Source organism: Anas acuta, chromosome 10, assembly GCF_963932015.1.
Source record: "Anas acuta chromosome 10, bAnaAcu1.1, whole genome shotgun sequence".
NCBI classification, from domain to species: Eukaryota; Metazoa; Chordata; class Aves; order Anseriformes; family Anatidae; genus Anas; species Anas acuta.
This window is the reverse complement of record NC_088988.1, coordinates 15,073,559-15,092,087: the sequence shown is the minus strand read 5'-3', so window position 1 is coordinate 15,092,087 and position 18,529 is coordinate 15,073,559. Positions and strand designations below refer to the sequence as shown.

Here is an 18,529-nt window from a genome sequence, read left to right as displayed (position 1 = left end):
TGTGTGTCTGTTTTACATCAGTCACAATTCTGTATCACGGTTTCACTTCTGCCTGATACTTATCATAAATTTTTGTAACTGGAAAGCACACTTAGTGTATGGATTAAATTAAGAATGGTTTTACAAAGCAGCATGATAGCAGACATGTTATTAACTCACTTTTTTACATATCTGCTGATATGTTGTTAGAGCATGTTAAAATATGGTATGGTAATCCATACCACATATGTAAGCAAGATAAATATATTGAACTGAAATAGAATCAGAAATCGGTTTAATGGGGCTCAGTTTCAGCTATCTGAAATGTAGTGTGTTTTTTTTTCAAATTACATTTATTATTATATTTAATTAATTTTAGCATCTTAATTCAATGGAAAACAGCTAATTTTAATAAAAACAATTCAATGCTGATGGTGAAATCTTACACCTACAGAAAGTTGGTCTCCAGGGAACATGAACTGGCAGCGATATCTTGAATACTGAAAAGGTATTACCCAAAATGGAAACTTTACACCATTTGCCTGAAAACAGAGCAGCTGGGATGATTTCAGAGCCTCCTAGTCCTTGTCAGTTTGGGGAGCAAGACAATATGCAATGTCAGCATCTGCAAGGCAATTTGAGGGGGTTTCACATGGCCCTGACACCAAACTTCCACAGCCAGGATGCAAGAAATCTTCTCTGTTCCTTTAGAAAAACTCAACCCAAAAGAAATGCTGTGGGTCTATTTCCTATAAGGAGAAGTAGAGCTACATATGGAGAAGGACCTGGGAATAGGTGGTGGCACTGGTTCTCACTTACAACTTGCTAGTATACTCGGAAGTCCACTCAGACCTCTTCTAAAATTAATGCAGTGGGAAGATCAGTGGAGGTATGTTTTGCTTCATTTCCTACACCTTCAATTCAGTCTGGATGGGATATTAATTGCTTTTATTCAAAATATTCCCAGCCTTCCTTCTGAAACACACTTTTCCAAGACTAAGGAGCATTTCATTCTAAGCAGCTGTTCTTAAAATATTTTTAAGCTGGAGAACTTATCTTGCAACCAACTCCCAAAATGTAGACTCATTAACAAATAAAGCAATTAAATCTATAATCAAGCCTGTCATTTTGCTGGAGACACTTGATTCTACCTGGGTCAGCTACCCTATTTCTATCTGCTCTAGGAGGTGCACAAAGCAGGAGCACAGTTGCCAGTCACTTAAGAACAGGAGTCATTTGCAGAAGGGAAGGTAAAAATCCTATCAGTGATCCCAGGAGCAAATGATCCTATCAGATACATTTCCAAGGCAAAATTAAATTGTTCCTTAAGGCCGTAATAAAAGCCCACCATTGGAGCTTGGTTAGGAGCATGTCACCGTTCCAACAGTATGAAAAATAAAGGCTGAACACCATTAGAAGGAAAAAAAAATAGCAGCCATGCACACATTTGAGCAGCAGGACTGAAAACAATTCTGTCCTGCGCCCAAACATGCTGTGCTGCAGCATCTCACACCTCTGCTTGGTTTTGTAAGCAAGGCATACAGCAGGTATATCTCTGAGGGCTGGGTGGGGGGATCTCGCAGCACACAGCCCAAGGCTGCAGGATTTACCTGCGCATGCCTACAGGGAACACCAAGAGACCCTTCCTCCTTGTGGAGACCTCAAGTGCGGCCAACAGCTCCTCTGCAGTACAGGCAACACTGGTGACTTTACCTTTGACTTCAGAAAGCTAACAAAATCTTCTGGGTACCTATCGCTGCTGTTTCTCTTCACCCAATGTCCTCTAACTGGGGCTCCTGCCCTGGCACTGGCTGATGACACGGGAAAGAGAAGCGCAGCAGCAGCACAGACACGCAGAACACGCAGCAGCAGGACCCGCAGTTATTCTCTTCCATCCCCCTATGTGCAAGTACAGTATTTAAACCTGTCAGACACATTCACAAGTCATAAGTGCCCCCATCCAGGAGGAATTATGATTTATTGCAATTTTGAGATTATACAACAGTTATTTAGTCATTTTAGAGTACAAACAACTACTTTAGTAAGCCTACAGATAAATTATTAGTGCGGTGGATAGCTCCTTTGAAACAGTAATTTAATTACTCTCCCACTTGAAAAATCTACAAAATCTAGCACACATAAAAGGAGGCATCTCATGCACTAACTTGTCCAACACTTATAAAGACGTAGGGAGACATGAAAAGATGCTGCTGAAATATGTATAACCACTGAGTTCCTGAATAATAGCAGTCAAAGAGATAAGATATCAAGGATCTTTGCAGTCTTTAAATACTGCTAGAGGCCACATTAAAAAAAAAAAAAAAGCAAGGTTATTTTCTCCCAAGTGTATCTGTACTTTGACTTGTATTCAACCCACATGTTTTTCAGGGCCAGAATCATCTGTTTTGGATGTGTACTGCTCCACAAGTGAGGCTTCTCACCCATAACCAATGCTCCTAGATAAGTTATGGAAATATATGTAATTTTTTAAAAGCGCTACTTACAAAAAAGGAGTAACTTACAGGTTTCGCCCCCTTTTCTTAGGGCACATTACACCGTCACCCACATGCCTCCAACAGACATACCCCAAGCAGGTCTGAGCTGCCTAGATCGGGTGCCATGAAGCACGCAGCTGCAGCACGGGGCTCAGCACCCAACTGCTCCAGCAGTTTTGTAGCCCACACAGACACAGCGCTAGCAGAACACAGCACAGATGCTTCCATACCACTTGTCAGGCCAGCAGTTATGGACCCGTTTTTTAAGTTATCCTTTCAAATCTCGAATCTACTCTTCAGAATGATGTTTTTCTGTCCCACGCCACGTGGAAGAGCCACATGAAGAGCTGGGGAATCAAAGATGCCGTAAGGCAGAAAGAAGAAAGCGTGCATGACCCTTCTTGGGTGGAAGTTCAATTCAAAGAGTGGAGAAAAGAGCTTTTAAAAGCAGGAGGTCATCTAGTTCTAGAGTCCTGTTCCAGCAAAGAATCAGTACTGCTACAGAAGCCTTTTTTCCAGATAAGAGCATGATGTCCACTCCCTTTTAAAATCCAACACCAACACCAGACTTATTTTGTAGGCTGACGTAGGAAGAACACAAATTTTCAGCAGCAGCACTTGAATCCATTCAAGTTTGTGAGATGTGCACCTCCCCTCCCATCCAAAAGCACAGCTGAATTTCTCAGATTCATCGACAGACAAAACTGTACAGACAATCCTGTGTAGTGTAAAATGTAATTAAACCAAGTGCCCCCCAAAGGTTATGCTCCTGTTCTAGGTGTACAGCGTAACAGTCCCCTGGCTCAGACTGTTTCTGGTGCCCACGTGTTCTGCAGCAGCCACCAACAGTGAGATACTTACTGCTCAGAGGGAGCTGGCTACGTGGGCAGTTCATGTCATACACACTATGTCAGTGACAACACAAGTACCAGCTGCAGAAATGCTTATCAATCAGTAGAAGAGCAACCTATAAAAATACTGCTTTGTCCCTGAAATGATGGAGCCAGACACTTGAAAGCAGGTACACTCCTCTAAAAAAAGGGAAGCACGTTACAGTAAATATCTATTCCTACTAACTGTAATGATCCATGCCATTCATACTATTTACTGGAGCTATCCATTTCTAGTAACCAGCATTTATGTCTACATGAGAATTTAAATAAAATGTAAGTTTGCACAGAAGTTACTTCCAAGGTGGGAAATATCCTTTTATTCATTGATGGATCTTGACTGAACGCTGCTGACTCTCTGGACAGCACAAAGTCAGTTAGCATCACGGCACACCCACATGGCAAGCTGCTCACACAGCCAGCCACACAGACACCATAGGACATACAGCCCTTGGTTTCCATGACAAGTCTTTGGAGAACGATAACTTAACATTTTGAAAAAGCTGCAAGGGAAAGTGATGCAACTGTGAGACTGCAGGCATCTTTTGCAACCACCCAATATAATTTTCCTAATTTTTTTTTTTTTTTTTTTTACTTTCGGATTTCCCTTTTTCTAGTTATTGCACTCTGCATCCAACAGCAGCCCAGAGCCCTGAAGGACTCCAGGTGACCAGCAGGAGCCGATACCAGCTGCTGCATCCTTACGAGGGTGATCCTTGAGTTTGGTGTCTTTTCACCAGCGTATCAGTTAACAAAAAGACCTACATCGACCACCACGACTGTATCTGGACTCCAGCACAACCATGAAAAAAGCACATTAAGGACTCTGTTGGGTGTTCCTGTTGCTTTCCTTCATCAGCCATCACTGACCCCATCCCATTCAAATCAATCTTTCATTCATGGCTCGGTTTCCTCAGATACTGGGGAAAGCAAGGAACTTTCACTGACTTGGTCAAACAAGGTAATTGCCCAGGAGTCGATAACTTTATCGTTGGAGATACTGCTGCTAATTGTCTCAGGGGCCCCATAAACTTCAATGGCTCTCCAGATAAGGATCAGCAGACTTCCACGTGATGCGAACCTCAGAGAGAAGCATCTCGGGAACGTGAGGCAATCGCAAGTACACAGAAAACAGAAAGGGAAGACAGCCGAGTGGAAGAAGGTATAGCACACTCTTCCTTATCCATTCATATTTTAAGTTTATGGCGGTGAAAGGGAAAGCTTACACAATTTTGACATAGGGACTTCATCTGCCACAGAAAGGAGCTCCATTTAGCAATATCTTGTAAGATTAGGCACTTTCAATAGTACTTCAAAGAAATTCCCTACAAATGTTTTGTCAACATCCCCAAATGCTATGTTTGAAATGAACCTTCTCCAGAAAAGACACAAACAAACAAACCCGGTAAGATGAGAAAATCATCTCAACACTAAAAAATAATTAAATTATGCAAAGAATTAATGATTTCTTCAAAGAAACGAAGATTATCAAAATAAATAGTCCACTTTGCAGGTGAGTTGTACGCGCAGCTTTTACAAATTTGCAGCTTCCAAAAGCTTGCAAACACTGATTTACACGATACAGTGAGAGAGAGATTGGATTCATCAGTGGGAGCTGAGCAACTGATACACATTTTAGTTACTTTTTTTTTTTTTTTTTTTTATAAACTCAAGGATAGTTCACTGACTGTGTAATAGTTCCTCCCAAGGTAATTTGCTATGATGCTAAAAATGGTCCCAGAATATCAGAGGCAAGATTTTATTTTATGATAAAACTAAAAAGCGTATAAATTATGGTTGGCAAAATAACCAAGGATAACACTAATTTATGTAAATATGTACTCTACAATACAAAGAAATATTCATTTTTGAGAAGCATATAATAAGATTAAAAATCCCGCTGATTAAAGCAAATAGCCTTTCTAATGCGTTTTGGGTTAGATGGAGAATGATTCAAACATGAAATAGAATTTTGCTAAATTCAAAATATAAATAAAAGAAAATTAAAGAATTAATTAGAAACAACAAGATGTATTTCTCATCCCAGCCAAGAATACAAATCAGATAAGATAAAAAGGAATTTTCTATCAAGTATTGTCTATCACCCACCTCATCTGCCTGTGTGATCACAACTTCTGGGATGCTGCTGCTTCTGTCATCTTTTCATCTTCATGCTGAGCTTCTTCTGTTCCTCCACGATCCGATAGATCCGAAGAACCACAGTCTAGCACTTCGCCAACACGCTCCTCGTCTTCTAGAAAGTCAATGCTGACTGAAGTCTCAAAGTCTTCCACAAAGGCTGACAGGGACTCTTTGTCAGCACTGTACGTGCTGTCAGAGGTTACCTGAGTCTCGTCAAAGGTCTGGTGTCTCAGGATGACAAACTTTGTTCCCTGTTGAACAAAGAAGAGACGAGACATAAAGGGCCTTTCAATAGGACACTGACTTCTTTAGCTCTGCCGTGAACTGTATTTGATACATAAGGGATCCTAAGCATGTATGATGCTGGAGACTGTAAAGTTTCAAAGCTTGTATACTACCTTTCTCAGGGACAGGATGCTGCAAACCAAAATTATTAGAGCAACATTCATCCATTTCCACAGAGAAATCCTTTACAAAAAGGAAAAAAAAAAGCAGAAACCTGCACGCATTCTGTATCAAATAAACAAGCAAGTCTCGGCAAGAGGAAGAATTCTTTGAATGCGCTCACAGCTACCACAAGAACCGGAACACGCACCCAAATGGGGCTGTTGCAGGGGTTTCTCGCTGCCTCCCAAGCACCTGGTGCAGGCAGCAGCCCAGGGGCGAGCAGAGCCACGCGCCCGTCAGGGAGCCAGCGAGGCTGCGCAGCGGGACGGGACTGCAGGGTGCTGGCACCGCGCTCCCCTCGCCCTATTAGCATCATGTTTACAGGCAAAATACAGCGTGGTGCCTGTCCAAGTGCTGCATGCTCAGGGCAGTGTTATTAAGCACCTTCCTTTCCCACATATTTGTCTCCCACTAGATTCCAGGTTTTGGTACGGGGCGGGTTCTCACCTACAACATGCACCACACACCCCTTCATCCTGCAAACACGTCCTGCTGGACAGGCCTGCAAACACACTGCCCCCTTTTTTAATGCAACCCACAGTTATACGCTGTGCAGCCCCGTCATCCAACGTTTGAGTATAAAGAAAAGTTATTTTACTATAATTGTTACTCCCATTGTTTCTGCTTCTGGCCTTGGAATAAAATAACTCCACGTTATTTGCTTTTAAAACCTGGCAGAGTATAACTTCACAAGTGATGCAGGGCACGATTTACTACAAAAAGGAAACAGTCTATGACTAAAATGACATAATGGTGATTTCCGTGCAAAGCTTGGCTTCAGGGATTTACAGAAAAGGCACAAATGGCCATTTATACTGCTAGAGTTACACTGAATAAAGCCATGCAGCAAGTTCAGAGTGGTCAGTTAGGTACCCCAGTAAAGCCCTGGTGATCACCATGCACTCAGAGACCAAACTTTACATCTGTATTTGTGATGTGCTTTGTGCACAAAACACGTGTTAAGGGAGACTCACCACAATATGAGTTCCCCTCTCAAGAGCAAATTAATAGTGTTTGCTCCTTCATACGTGCTGGACACCGGGCCCGGCGTTGTGGTTACAGGTCAGAAAGCAGCTGTGTTGATTAAGATCTGAACAGCGGGCGTTGTTGTTCTGCTGCACATTTTCACGCAATGACTGGCAATGAAGTTGCATCTTGACCCACAAAATCAGTATCAGACATAATCGCACCGGGATTACAAGCACCCAGCACTTCCTCCAGATGCTGCAGACGCCCATCGAGCACCGCCAACACGTTCAGAAAGCACCACCTGCAGAACCAGCTCAGCTCCTCAGACACGGGCCCAGTTCGGCTCCTGCACTGGGAGAAAGCTCTCCCTGCACCATGGTGTGTGATAGTGTTGGAGCTGTGCTATGTGAGCACAAAAAAGCTCATGGGAAGCAGCACTCCCTACCTAACTGATGCAGCAAGCTCTGAATTGGCAAGCTTCTGGCCACAAAAGTTCTCCTTTGGTCCTGCAGCTGAAACATCAAGCTAGCAGCAGTGAGGAACGGCTGCTCTGAAAGCACGGCTATCCGAGGAACTGAGGACAAACTAGTGCTGGGCTGCTGCTGAAAGGCAGTCGCAAGTACAAAAAAAATTAAAAAAGGAAAAAAAAGTCAATGAAGCAGAAACGTTTGAGATTTCACATCAGAGGAAAGGAGGGGGGAAGAAGAGGAGCCTCGTGGCAGTTAGCTCAGCGCTCTCACTGCCGAGCGCTCCCCACGGGCTGATTAGCAGCAGAGAGCTGCCTGAGCACAGCCCCTGCCTGAGCTGGCGGGGTCCGGGCGGCCTCGGAGCACCCCAGTGCCTGGTGCTCCACCACAGAACATGGGCAGCTACTCCTTCCCCGCGGTCACCGGCACGAGCTGGAGAAGTAGTGGTTTCCTCCCTAATTAGGGACAAACTACATACATCAGGTTCAAGGGAGTGTGATGCCTGACAGATCCTCTGCTTGCCTGCTGTAGCAGCGGGCACATGCCCAAAATCTCCCCTTGCGCTGGGGGAAGGGGGCTGTTGATTAAAGCTGTGCTACAGTCGGATCTTTTATCTTTAGAGAAACCTGATTTTCTGCAGTGAGGCCAAGACTTAAGAGCTATGTCTTTATATTTGGCTGTAACCTCAGAACAAAGGGGTAAAAGCACCATCAGGGCAACGTTAGGGGATAATGTAGTAATTCTCTGGATGCCAGAACCCTAGATCATCTTTTTTGTTGTTCTGTAGTCTAAAACCAGTAAATGGAGAGCACTTGTGTTTCACATCGCACCTAAAAACATGCAATAAACAGCACCTACATGTAACCACCCCAGACAGAACTACTTCCGAGCAGAAAACACCCTTTTCTCCCAAAGACCTATTCAAATGGACCAGAAAACGCCTTCCTAATTACAAGCCATGAATCCCACGGTCTGTTTCGTGTGTGAATTTCTCCTGCAAAACATCACAAAACACATGCATGAAGCACTTCAGATGCACAGCCCGGCTGTTCCTCAACTCCAGGCTCGCGCGCAGGCACAGCACCATATTATTTACACCGCCTCCGACCACGTAATCCGTCCTGATGGGCGAGCTCCCCGCTAAATACTAGCGCATCGTGTGCCCCAGCCTCCCCGCGAAGGAGCCCATTTGCTGTCAGTTGTGCAATACGGGCAACTTTGCTGCTAGTCAAGCGGAAAAGACAGTGGGGAAAAAAAATCTGCGCGGTGAGTGTGACGCGGCGCTGGAGAAGGAAGCATTAAATGAGAGTGAGAGGTTATAAGTCTGACAGAAACCTGATCTGTATTCCCTAATTATGGAGGCTCGCTTTCACAAAACTGACACAAATGTTAAGCCAAATTAAATGTTGTCTAATTAACTATCATATACAAGGCTTCAAAGCAGAACGTCTACATGTTATTTAGCGAAGGAACTGAAACGCGAGGACTCGTGGATTATCAGTCAAGGCAGAGCTGCCACCTCAGCTGAGCACGGCGAGGCTGAGCCACGGCGGCCCCACGCAGCCCTCCTTGCTCCGTGGTGAGCTGAGAGCTGATGGGCACGATTTGGTGGCACCCATCTCCCCAGAGAGTTGCCAGCAGTCCTGGTGAGCAGCCCAGCGGATGGGCTGATGACCAATGAAGAAGAAGCTCGGCGCTCCAACCTCGGGAAAAACCACGTGGAGATGTGACAGCCACCAAGGCGAGTGGAGTTTGGGAATCCTCCTTCCTCAACAGATCAACCACGCGCACGCTGTATTTCAGGGGGAGGTGGGAAGTCAGCTGGCGGATCTGCAGATCTGCTCCTTCCCTTAGGGCCAGGAGAGGAAGGCAGGAGACGCCTGCCCGCGCCAGACTCGGCCCCAGCGCGTCCCCGCTGCCGCCCCCGTGCTCGGGCAGGGCTCAGGCAGCACGGATCCGATCGATTCGCAGGGGTTTCGCTCGTCCCGCAGAGGGAAACAGCTGCAGCGGCCCGAGCAAATCAGCCCCCGTTTCCCATACAAATCACTTCTCATCCCGTCTTAGCTTCCCGAAAACATGATTTTGTTGTTTAGGGAGAGCCACGTTAAAATGCAATAGCCAAAGCACTGGAAAATTGATTTGGGGAAGTTTGGGAAGATCTGCGCCCAGCCATGGTTTAACGGATAACACTGACCATGCACAACGCCAGCGCACAGAGCTCCACTGTTTGTGTGCTCTCCCAGCATGGTAGGAAAGGCATGTTACAGGGAAAAAAAAAAGGAAATTGGGCAAGAGAAGTATGAACAAAGCCTTCTATTAACATAATTCCCCCTAATTGTTTTACAGCTGTTAAACTGACAGTATAAAAGGCTCTGCTATTATTACCAGCTGCAGCGCCTCTCTCCCTATCCGCCCTAAGCTTCCCAACACTCCAGTTACCCAAACCCAAGCTGAGCTAAACATTCAACCTGAGGTCAGCCTTACAAGGCCTTCCTTTTCGTTTAACCTCCACCTACTCCCAGGGGGTGGGGCAGCAATGGGGAAATGGACAGCAGGAAAATGACAACTGGGGTCCCCTTCCTGAGCCAGGCCCACGGTTTGCCTCTGCCCCCACAGCCCCGAGACTTCCAAGATCAACACAAACACGCAGGCGTTTTAGCACCGAACATCAGCATACATGACCAGACTTGCCAAACAAAAGAAACGTGAAAAAAACCCACAGCACTTTCACAAGGGAACCAAACACACCCTGCTTCCCCTTCCACCTCCGTCCCCTGCCAAGCTCGGAGCCATGCGCAGCTCCCTGCCCTCAGCCCTGCCCTGCAGCCCCGCTCACCTCCTGCTGCCACCCCGCAGGGACACCCGTGCCCACCTTCACCCCCCAGAGGGGTCCAAAAACCTCCCACAGCCTTGCCAGCCACTGGGCCCAACTCTGGACAGGTAGGGCAGCGGGGCAGACACTGGCTCCAGGTGCAGTTTGCCCAGTGCCCACCCCAACTCCGACCTCGCCCCAGTTTTTGCTGCCTGCACTTTTCTCCTCTGAACCTGATGATGCTGTGAGTGCTGGCAGTGTTATCCTCTATTTCAGGACAGACTTCATTTTTCTTTTTGTTTTGGAGAATCATAATCCAATGCTTCAATATGAGTATTTATATCTAAGCATTATGTACTTATATTCTAAGCATTCTATACTTATGTATTTATAATAGCATTTATGCCATTCTTTGACTTACACTTGGAATTTCCATAGAGAATAGCCTATTAATCTCTGTATTTGTCCTCACACATTCACCTCTCCTTTATTTTTTACCCCCAGCAGAGATTTAAGAGCAATCTCCAGCCCCAAAGAAGTTTGTAACATTTCCACTCCAAACTCACTTCAGTCTACAATTACCAAATAACATAATTGTTATAATTATATATGAACCTTTGCCGTAAATTAAGATTAAACCAGGCTGCTGAAATAAATGCTAATATATTTAATTGTGGGATGAATTACCTTGGCTTCTTTGCTATTCCTCAACAGCAAGCCTTCTAAATGAGCATGACTGAACAACATCTTTATGTGCATTCGCCCAAGTTCATCGTGCAGCAAACACAAAGCCACTCGTTTCAAGCAGAGGGCACACTTCCCCTGTGCGCCTTCAGTGAGCAGCTACCTATTCACACGGGAAGGCAAAGGTTCTTCATTTTCACTTTCAAAGTTCAAAATTAACCTGCTAATGGCTGAAACCTGTTGTTTTCTGACACATTAACTGGTAGACTCGAGGAGATCCTCTTGAAGGCATGAAGCTGAGACTGAAGCAGGTTTGCCACGCTCCGAGGACGAGAAGTTACAGCCCTAAGGAGGCAGGAAGCAGCAAGAGACAGTTACCAGAGGCACCACTGCCTCCCCTCTGCCTTGCCCACATGGGCAGCACGCCGCCTGTTCCAGCATTTCCCTTCCCTGAGCTGAATCTGAATTCTAATCAGAGTTAATAAGGATGCTACAATGTACGTGGGACAAGGAAGCTATCAAACTGCTTTTCCCTCAAAACTTGAGCCCAGATCTCTGCCACTGCAATAACAGTCCGAGTTCGGCAGCCCCTGATCTATGCTGCTAGCTTATTTAGGATATGTTAAAGGTAGGTATGGTAAATTTGATTTGCAACCCGTCACGTCTCATTTACGTGATGAAGCCATTGCAATAAAATACTTCTGACATACTACACTGGCCTATGACATGACGCCAATGGAAAATGACATGCCCCACCGTGCTGAGTATGGGAACAGTTAGCTGAATAACCAGTATCTCTCAACAATTACACATTTGGCCAGTAACCATAGGGAGATTAAGTGTGGATTAAAAGACCTCTGTTCTCAGCACCTTCCTCAAGGCCCTTCAAAAATCAGCCCAGAGCTCAGCAGGTAGTACCGAGGTACTCCCAAACGTGCAGAAGTGTTTGTGCATCTTCCTGAAATAACCCCCTCACAATTCATTAAGCATTGAAATGTTTGTTTTATGTGTGGCTATTTTCCCTTTATCACTGGAGCCCAAGCACCATCAAGCTGCAAGAGCTCTAACTGCCGTTACACAGGGGGTGTGGGTTTTGGTCCTCAGTGGGCAAGTCACATGCAAGTCAGAAACAACAAACAGCCAAAATATTTTGTCACGGTACTGCTAATTCACTCAGGGCAGAGCACGAGAAGCCCTAAGGTTGGGAAGAGGCCGTGGTGCTTTGGGAATTTCTAAGTCTCTGGACAGCTCTAAGCCCGTGATAAAGAGGAACGTGTCAGCCCCGGAGAGTCACGGCCCAGGCCGCGGGAGCCGTGCATGAATCAACATTAAGGCTTCACGGGCGTGCAGCATTCCCCTTTAACAGACCTGAGCTACTGGATAAGCATTAATGAATTAAGTGTCCGGCTCTTCTGCGAGAGGGAAACACTATCCTTCTTTTACAGGCTGGGACTCCGGGCAGAAAGAGGTTAAGTGATTTGTACAGGGTCACAAAATAAATCTGTGTAAGTTGGAGCAAAACTCATGTATTCTGTCTCCAAGTCATGAGCTTTAGCGCGAGACCATCCTTCATCCCAACTCGGTCACGCAAGGGCTGTGCCAGAACCACAGATAGCTGAGACACAGGAGCTCGCACGCACGCCCCGTCTCCTTCCAACTGCTCGTATTTTAGAAATACTCACATTTTTACACACTTCCTCCCACGATAAAGCTTCACCAGGCCGAGAACTTGCAGAAGGTCAGAGTAATTATGTGTGAATGTGTCATACGTGTGGTAACACCCCACAGAGAGCAGCCAGGACGCTTCGAGGCCAAACTGGTGAGGACCCCACGTGCAACGGGGGGAAGCCTTGGAGAGAGAAGAGCCACCACTGGGTGCCATCCGCAGGACTGGAGCTTGGAGATGAGCAAGTTGAGCACATCGCTTAGCGGATCCTGACCAAGGAGCAAACCCTCACTCTGAGAATTATTTTGTTTTTCTTGCCAGCTCTTGTAATGAGATTAAATTAATTAAAGAAATTTTTAAATTGAATACCCAGGGCAAGAAACCAACTTCCTGATACTCAGATGTATTAAGCAACGTAATCTCCCAAAGGAAGTGGTGGAACCCAGATTGCTCAGAGCACTTAAAACCAGACAGGACCAAACAATTAGTTCCCTTGTCCAAACTGAGACAGACAATTTCTCACCTGCAAGCAGGCATTATTCCAGCAGACAAGCTCAGTCTTCGGCAGGATTCGATTTTTTCCCTTTGTGCACTCGCAAACATGACTGGGCAGGCGCGGCCAAGGACAGGGAGTTCCTTCAGCACCCTGCCTGCTTGCACCCACCCAGGCACTCGCCAGGCACGGATGGGTGGTGCGGGGAGGTGGGACACCCTGCTCTGCAGCCAGACTGAGGAGAGAAACCAGCGAAACCCACAGAACCCAAAGTGATAACGCTCCTCCATTAAGTGCCTCTGATTGTGTCTATGCAGGCAAGCAAGTGAAAAACTTTGTTTAAAAGACTATCTTGGCATTTAATTGTAAACGTTTTCATTCACCCAGCTCCGTGACCTACGGAAGGCCACTTTAGGCTTACGTTTCATGTGAAAGCACAGAAGCCTGCTTGTGATGTGCCAGAACAAGCAAGTGAGAAGAAAAGAGTGACAAAAATTAAAAGGAGAAGGAGCCTGCTTATTCTCGCTCCTGGCAACCCTGAACGTTTAAACCGCACGCAGAAATTCAGAGCTACTTACAAAGTGTACTTGAGCTGATGCTGATAAATATCAAATGAAGTACGAATGGTTTTGCAGCATGTAAAAGACATTCTGGGAGCCTGCTAGGATCTGCCAGGCACAAACAGTGGGAGTAAACCAATCCACGGGATCTCGGGGATCCAGCTGCAGCACTAAACCCCGCTGTGGGTCCTGTTACACCAGGCAAAAAGGTTGCGGCTTCAGATGTTTGTCTTGCACAAGATTTTAGAAACCTGAAAGAATTTCTCGGGTGTTTCTTCCAACAAATGTTTTAGCTGGGAACAAAGCATTTTTACACCATGCTACTTATTTGGCTGGCTGATTTAAAAGCAAAACAAAAACACCCCAAAAGGGAAACTTAAAAAGGGTCACTGGGTAAAGTTTCATCATACCCATTGTTCCCAATGAAAAAGGACACTTAGACCACAGCACATCTCTGCTGGAGAAGGATGTGCTCCCACACACATGCTCCTGGAAACGCAGTTCTTTATTGTGGACTACCAGACGGCATCACCCGCAGTAATGGGAATCACCTACCATGTTGGTCTCGTACCGGTCACATCCCACAGGTTAACTACTCAATCACTATTTTACTTTTAAAAATATTCACTGTTAGATGGCAAAAGTATTCAGAAGCAAAGCTTAAGAACTGCAGAGGGCCTGGCACTGTGGTGCCCAACTCGTCTTGAGGGTCCCTTGCTGGGAATCATTGCTTTGACTTCTGCATCAACAACACTGCCGATGTAAGGCCAAATAAAGGCAGGCTCTTCCCCTGCCTTTCTAGCACCGTGCTGAAATGCAGACCGAGGGCACTGCATGCATTTATGTTTTTAAATACCTCAGACAAGCAGGCCCTGCTGGGGTTCTCCTGCCTCAGCTTCAGCCGGGCCTCCCACAGCAGCCACGGCACCCAGCTGCAGAGCCGCACGTTTCGCTGGATGAGCCGCCCAACAAACGCTCTTATTGTCTCCTCTCCCCCGCAGGCACCTAAACCACTGCCAAATCCTTCAGACGGAGCTCTGAGATTCCTCCATGTACTCGCGCGTCTCCCCGCTGACAGCCTGCATCCGCACCGAGGCCGAGAGGTGCAGCCCCGTCCCAGCCCCGCCGGGTTTCCTGCAGAACGGCCGCACCTGAGGCACTCAGGGCAGGGACTCAGACACAAACATCCCCAGCTGGGGACATCTCAGCCCAGCTGCCCACTTCAGCCTTGGTTCCTCCCCTAGCCCACGGCACCTGGAGCAGGCTGCAGCAGGAGACACAGAGCCCACCGTGGTGCTTTACCCCACTGACACCCACCCAAGAAGCCAACACACGCCTCCCTCCTCCCTCCCAAATCAATCTAACATCAGAAAGCAAATCTACATGGCTTCAACAGCACTGGTAACCCAGAGGCAAAAGCCCTCTCCTATACATGACTCTCCTTGCAGTTCACCAAGACCCCAGATCCGTTTAATTTCCTTAATTCAGGTTGGTTGTGTGGTTTCAGCTATTTCTGAGCTTAGCAACAAATGTGTAATGTTTCTGTCTTTCAGGCATACCAAGTTGCTTTGCTGTAATGTGCCTGATGGGTCAAAGCCCTCCTAAATCATGCTCATCGTAAAGTGATACTACCATCACATAAATTTAAGCCTTTTAGTGGGGGCCTTTCATCAACTCATAATGCTGTCCGTGCAGTGAAAGCTAGACACTTTAGGAAGCCTAATTGTAAGTTCAGGCTATGAAATGCTCATTTTTCTCTTTGAAACTCTTTTTATCACCATTTCTTGTTGCCCTATGGTGTATATTGATTTTATATATTATACAGCAAGAGAGATAATTGTGTGCAAAGAGCTGCGTGCCATTTAAGAAAAAGGGAAATAAATAAGTCTGTTCAGTGAGACCAGGAGATGAGCGGAGAGAGTACACGTCACTCTTGCTGGAAAAATACACGGTGGTTGCAGACTCTGCTACAATATAAACTGTAGCAATTACAAAAGTAATCACTAGATTACAAAAATCCATCATTCGAGCTCGCAGACTTTCTTGGGGACCCTGTACATTTGTCTAAATGCTCTTCTAGTATTCGTTCATCATCTGCAGTAAAACTAAAGGTGGGTGTCCCCTTTGTCAGTATATCATGAAAACTGTACCAGGTGGCTAATCCTCCTTAGGGAACTTGAACCTTGGCAAAGTATCTACCAGAGTCTGAACAGATGCTTAGGCACTCATTAACCAATTCATTTCATCGTCACACACGCTACGTGAGTGTAACATTAAGAGCTTAACAACCCTTCTTCCCCACCCCCAAAACGGAGAGCCGAGCCTGAAAATCTGCCCTTCATTTGTTCAATATGGCCTAGGCTTGTAATGCAAGTTTAAGTTTTCCAACTGTCTGGAAACATGTAGATCAGCAACGCAGCACAGCAGGAACCCAATTTCAGAGTTTTCTGAGCAGTGGGATGCAGTTTTTGAACGTATTTTTGTGGTCCAGCTTCCCTATTTGTAATAAAACAGTAGCAGTAGGAAAAACCTCTCTCCATGGGTCCAATTCTGTAACCACAGTTAGATGAGTTGTCATCCTTATTGCACTGACAGACTCATTGCTGGAAACATCGTGCCCAGCTGCAGAATCAGGCCCTGAAGACTGCAGATCGCTTAAGGATGACTTGAAACTTCACACTGCCCTTCAGTGCCACAGTGAGTCTGAAAACATTAACAGCTACCTGAGGAGTCAGGAGAGGGTTTATGTTAAATAAATGGGGGTGGAGAGAAGGGTAGATAAAAAATAAAAACACACAACAAAAACCCTGGAAGATATTCAGGAGAGATCTACAATTCTGTAAATTACTGCATTTCTGTGTGCATGTTTGTTTTTAGCAAGAGTGTCAGAAGTAACACTGGGTGTCCTTTGGCTGGGATTAACCAATTCACCACGGCTGAAGTTCATATCTTTTAGTTTACGTTTAAGGTAGAAATAGGTGGAGTAGGTTGTGAGGGGCCTCCAAGCAGAGGACGCTGACATAGTCTGGAGCAGAAAAAGGGCATTTTGTCCTCAGCTGGAAGGCTGAGAGATTAGTAAGGGTCAGATACTGCCTTTATGCTTTACAGCACTGAGTACAGCACGTGCTGAGACAAAGAAAAGATGCCAAAAGAGCAAAAATAAAGCAGAAAGGAAACATCTTCACAGCTGTCAATCTCCAGGGAGGCAAAGCAGGCAGCCCCTGCTCACCCACTGCAAGACAACATCCCTAGAGAGAGATGGGCACCGCAGGGCTTGCAGGAGCTGGGCCTGGCAGCAACAGACACTGCCCAAGCCTCAGGAACCTTGGGAGAGAGCAGCTTTGTACAAGTGGACTCCAAAACATAAATAAATAAGTTGCCCAGGGATGAAACAAGGATTTCTCAGCTCATCACCATGATAGGCAGCATCACGCCACTGACAGTACCTCAGCATCACACCCCTACTGCCCAGGGCCCAAAGCTTCAAGCAGAAGGGGGGGGGGGGGGGGGGGGGGCAATGCCTCCATTTTGTTTATGGGAGCAAGGGAAGTTCTACACTCAGCAGTAATCCACAGTCACACCAGCACCTCAGGTGCCCTTTTCTGAGAGCCACATAACACAGGGGCTTCTATCTACAAGCCTCTGGTGAGCAGGTGAGAGCTCAGGAACCTGAGGCGAGCTCAGCCCTGGGGCACCACAGGGCCCTGAGAGGCGCTCAGGGCCCGTGTCCACAAATCCATTAGAGGCCAATTTCCTCAGCAACACCCCCTGCTCTCCATGTTATGCCCCAGCCCCTCAGCGGCCAGTTATTTGTAACCCCAGCCTTGTCCAAAATCCCCCTCCACTTACCTGAGCAGTTCCCACAGGCTCAGCAGCAGAGGCCAGGAACCCCTAGTCACGGTGCTGCCCGTAACACAGGCAGCTCACCGCCCTCCTGGAGCTCAGTAACTGGGCAGACACTGAGGCAAATCTCCTAAAAAACCCTCAGCCAACAGCTCAAACCTCACTGTGGGAGCTGGGCTAAAGCAGAGCGATGAGTTTTGAACACACTGAGGCCAGCCCTATGCCCGCCAGCTCCCCAGGCAGCAGGAGCAGGGGCATGAGGTGGGCCAGGAGGAGCCATTTTGTGCCTGAGGCGGGCCAGGTGCTGAGTGTGCCCAGCTGGGCAGGCAGCAGCCACCTGGGCCGGCACCCGGCCCTGATGGCCACCTCCTGGCCACCTCCCGGTCTCATGGGGTGCCCTGCGGGGTCCCCTGCCATGGTGCAGATGGGTGCTTGCTGTGCTCAGCACCTTTACAAAGCCTACAGTGCAGGCGTGTGCCAGTAGCAACACAAGTGCCTTCGCAGACTAGCGTTGCACCTCTTCCACCCAAATGTCCTGTTTCTGGGAAGTAAATCGGTGTTTTGAAAAGGCAAAGATGTGTGGTGCCCAACTGCAGCTTTTTTTTTTTTAATGTGAAAGAGACACAAACAACTTCAAGCTGCCCTCCTCCCCCTTATACCCCAGGGGAAAAAAAGAAAAAAAAAGAAAAAAAAAAAAAAGTAAAATATGCTTTATTCCTTATTAGCTGGTAACACAACACCTCCTGAGCGGTTGTAGCAGCGGCAGTGAAAGTCGCCGCGTGGCCTGCTTAGAACAAAAACAGGAATGGGAGACAGCTCTGAAGAGGGGTTTTTACACGCAGCCCAGCCATCATAGCGTGCCCAAACCAAGTACTTTTATCCAGTTAATTTGGTGAATGAATCCCTCAGGGTCCCCAGCCATCCACCACTACAGCTCATTAGAGCCCCATATCCGACTTCTCACGTTGTACCACTGAAAGCACTTCTGCTTAAAATGTAATTAAACTTAAAACAAACAAGAGCTCTCTTCCCCCCTCCACCCTGCCTCCCCCGGCCCCTGCCCACTGCCGACAGAGGCACCG

At 46.7% G+C, this 18,529-nt stretch overlaps 1 long non-coding RNA gene across 11 annotated transcripts in view; it reads right to left on the bottom strand.

Annotated features, from left to right (window-relative positions):
* Positions 1–17,700, bottom strand: part of LOC137861981 (uncharacterized) — a 150,908-nt gene extending 133,208 nt beyond the window's left edge. For 10 of the 11 annotated variants that reach the window (XR_011099971.1, XR_011099970.1, XR_011099972.1 and 7 more), the window contains exons 1-2: positions 17,454–17,700; positions 5,474–5,757 (exon numbers count right to left, since the gene is read on the bottom strand). This is a non-coding gene — a long non-coding RNA (uncharacterized lncRNA). Of the gene's footprint in view, positions 1–362; positions 1,904–5,473; positions 5,758–17,453 lie in introns of those variants that run through there. The other variant, XR_011099979.1, reaches the window with a different exon arrangement.
* Positions 17,701–18,529: the final 829 nt, after the last annotated feature.